At 33.6% G+C, this 3,966-nt stretch overlaps 1 long non-coding RNA gene across 2 annotated transcripts; it reads right to left on the bottom strand.

The window, feature by feature from the left end:
* Positions 1-204: 204 nt before the first annotated feature.
* On the bottom strand, positions 205-1,967 carry LOC126749587 (uncharacterized). Of its 2 annotated transcripts, XR_007665160.1 has the most exons (4): positions 1,085-1,967; positions 786-923; positions 582-715; positions 205-525 (listed from the first exon to the last, which is right to left on the bottom strand). It is a non-coding gene; the product is annotated as an uncharacterized LOC126749587 (long non-coding RNA). The 2 variants fall into 2 exon arrangements; XR_007665159.1 differs by having other exon boundaries at positions 786-1,967.
* Positions 1,968-3,966: the final 1,999 nt, after the last annotated feature.

Raw genomic sequence — 3,966 nt, 5'->3', positions numbered from 1 at the left:
ATGTTTTTAGGCTCTAATGCTACATAACATACAATCATAATTTTTAATGAAGATATTACGTGTGTGTCTATATTATGTGTTATGCTTTAATACATGTTATCCTTATCTTAATAAAAAAATTTATATATGTACATATAATTTCTGCATATTCTATGTGAAGTATACAATTATTATTTAAATAATGTATAAAACTAATTAACTTAATAAGATTACAAAAATATTTATTACATGTCAAACCTGTATACAACTGAACTTTGTCATGATTATTTTTTATGTGCTCATATGAAAAACTTAATTTTAACTTCTGCACTTTTTTCTTTCACATCCTCCAGTTTTTTGCGGCAAAATGAATTTTAGCTCTGCTGTTGGTGCAAAATTGAAATCATGTCCCTTACTGGAATTTGACACCGGCTCACCTTCTACAAAATTGTTGACAGTGTCTCTGTTTGAAGTACCATGCTCCAAAGAAGTGGACGAACTTGAAATCGGTATAGATATGTTTGTACTAAGCAATTCTGTATTTACCTTGAAAAAAATCAAGCTTTGAAAAAAATAAAGATAAGTTGGAAGTATAGACTTACCTAGGTTTTTGACAATTTCTTTAATTTCTCCTTGGTTAACCTCTTTGCATGTGGAAAAGTAGTGAGGCCATTCATTGTATTTTTGTCAACAATTACATACCAATGCATGGACTGAAGGTTTTTTATCCATTTGCCTACAAGGAACAAAATTTATAGATTACCTCATTTAGGTATTAAAAAAAATGAAAGATTTAGTAAAAATACCTTAGTATTCCTTGGCAAAGATATTCATTTTTCTTTTTCCAGGGGCTCTTTTGAAAATTTAAAGATATGACAGGTCCGTTTTTCGCTATGATGCTTTCAATCTGGTGCAAAACACATAACCTTTGTTGGTGTAGTCCACTAAAATAACAAAAACAAAATCAAATATAACAATCAAAACATTATGACATAACCTTAAAATGTATGTATTTTCATAAATTTCAGGATTATTCACTAAAAATTGGTAATTATGAAACTGAATTAAAAAAAAAAACTTGTATGTGTGTAATTGTGATACTTACATTTTATTTTCATATAGGAAAGTAAGAAAGATGTGGAGACTTAAAAATATCTTCCAACATTTGTTTGGATTTTGGGAACTTCCGTTGCCGGTGGCGTTTATGCTTGTGGGCCGGAAAGTGACATTGAAATGACAAGTGAAAGTCTCTTCGTCTTCTTCTTTTTTTCTTCGATTTTTATGGCTTAAGCCCGATAGCAACCAACGTGAGTCAGAATTATGCAAAAACATGTTAAGGTGGCTTTACATAAAGGAATTAAGCTGTTTACCTTCCAAACAATACCAAAGTTGTTAATTCGTTTTTTTAGGCATAATTAACAATTAAATTGTAAATAATGGCTAAGAGTTAAACGATACACTTTATAAGATTAAAATTAATAATAGACAGAATTTTATAACTTTTATTGCTACAGAATAGATGTAACTATTTGCTAGTATAGTACTTTTTTCAATCGGACCAAAGCAAATTTTTTAAATTATTTCCAATGTTGATCTGGTTTACGATTTTATTACCGATTCATTTTAGAACCTTGACATAATTTTGATATATGCAGGTTTTGAGAATATTTTCTACTAAACTAAAATTAAAGAGCGGAGCGTATTGTAACACATCATGGTTCTCTGAAGCATGATACCCAGAAATAAGTAAGTAATATTTCAATGAAATTTATTTCTGATTATAATATATAATAAGACCTTTCCTTTTCTCTCTGTATTTACTATAGATTGACGAAAAACAAAGAAAAACACAAAGTCACGGTCTCACAACATGTAATTAAACGGGCTACACGTGTTTCGCTCTAGTTAGAGCATCATCAGTTACAGCATAAGTGTGTGGATGGCTTCTAAAGGCCTGATGATGCTCTAACTAGAGCGAAACACGTGTAGCCCGTTTAATTACATGTTGTGAGACCGTGACTTTGTGTTTTTCTTTGTTTTTCGTCAATTTTGTATGTTGGTCTCTTAGAGAATAATGGATGAGATTTTTGGATTTACTATAGATGTTAATTTTTTCGAAGTACTAAAAAAAGAAAAAGTTGGGTAGAGCACCATGCCGAGGCTAAGATTTGAACTCAGAGCCTTATGAGGATACGGCAGGTCTCTTCCCCACTGCGTGTTTAGGGCACTCCTTGGATAACTGTGGAGATTTTTTTTTGTAGTACTGACAAAAATTTTAAAAATTTCTACTGGTCCCCACGGACCAAAGTAGACGCGAAGCGTCTACTTGTTACAATACGCTTCGCGTATTGTAAGAACGCACCGGAAAAAAATGGTGGAGGTTCCGACTTGCGACACATAAACGCTAATAACTTTTGTTCTATGGCGAATTTTTTTTTCTGGTTTTCACCGTTTTATGTGGGAAGGTTAAGGCTACGTGATGATGTAAATTTTTTTTGGCCACGCCGCCCCGAAGGGGCGGGCGTGGCAAAAAACCGCTTTTTTCGCGAAAACAGTCGGTGCAGCAACTTGTGGAAAACTGACTGAGCCGAATTTTCTGAAACTCATTGACGTCAAAGGCCTTTATGCAAAGCAACTCCCAAAGGGCGCTTTTTAAGATAAACCCTTTAGAAGTCGGATTTTTCTGTGAATGAATTTTGAACTTTTTGCGCGGTACCTCGCGGACTTAAACGGCTGTGAGGCCTAAACGGTAATGTTCCCGATAATGCGAATAAAACAGCCCTTTTCTACGTAAATGTAGCTTTCTTTTTTATTAAAACTATTTTTTTCCAAAAGAAACTCCTTCCGAGATAAACGAGCTCAAACTTAAAATTTTTTTTTTGAAAAAAAAAAAAGTGAATTTTTCGAGAAATAAATTTTTTTCCACTTCTAAAAAAATTTTTAAATTTTTTTTGTTAACGCCGTTTGAAAGCTTAATCCTTTAGGATTAAATAGAGGTATTACTCATGACGCTACGTATTATACAGGGTGAGCTGTGTTAACAAATATAAACCCCTTTTTGAGCCTTTTTTTGACCGATTTTTTCTATTTTTCTTAATAACTCTTTATTGGCGGCACCTAGAAACTTCAAACTTTCAGCGTTTTAAGAACTATTTAAATCCTATTTTTCGACATACTCTACAACCTTCTACGTAGAGTAGTTTTTGCTCTACACCTTTTTTTAACTTTGACGCTTAATACCGGCATACCTATGACACCTACGACAACCATTTTTTTTCTGAAACCACCGGACACTATCTGGCTATAATCCACTAAAAACCGTTTTTCTTCAAATGTTACCATTTTCCGGGGGCCCGCTGTTATTTAAGAAAAACCCCCAAAAATAAGCCGTTCCAATCAACCAGTCATACCCTCGAGACACAGGGAGCCAGCTCATGGTACAATAACGTTGGCGGTCCAGCACCAAATTGACCCAATGTAAAGGCATACGGACGACGTCACTATCGAGTCGCATATGGCCAGATGACGTAAGCGCGGGGTTTTCGGGGTATTGTGGCGGCAAATTCGGCCCGTTTGCGCTACGAGTTAGAGTAGGAAAAGCGGTTTGAGAGAAGGATGGAGGATGCCTGGCAACAATTATAAACGCGTCGTGTTCGTCTCGTGACGTCATGAGTTATTTTATTAATGAATATTATTAGTATTATGGGGACAATTTTACGCGGTTTCTTGATAAATTACTAGGATAAATTAAATGAATATGAATAAATATATATTTGTAATATACAGAGGGTATTGATATTACGGGATATTTATGCGGATAATAATAATAGTATAAAAATAGTAATTATACGGGGGGTTTTAAGGTTGAGGGCATAAATAAGGAAAATATTATTTGTCTTAATAGTAATCGTATTATAAAGGGTGTTTTAAGGTTTAAGGACATTTACAAGAAAGATAATATTTATAAAAATAGTAATAGCAGCATAA

Source organism: Anthonomus grandis, unplaced genomic scaffold (genome assembly GCF_022605725.1).
Source record: "Anthonomus grandis grandis unplaced genomic scaffold, icAntGran1.3 ctg00000338.1, whole genome shotgun sequence".
NCBI classification, from domain to species: Eukaryota; Metazoa; Arthropoda; class Insecta; order Coleoptera; family Curculionidae; genus Anthonomus; species Anthonomus grandis.
The sequence above is the reverse complement of the archived record's forward strand: the minus strand, read 5'-3'. Positions and strand labels throughout refer to the sequence as shown.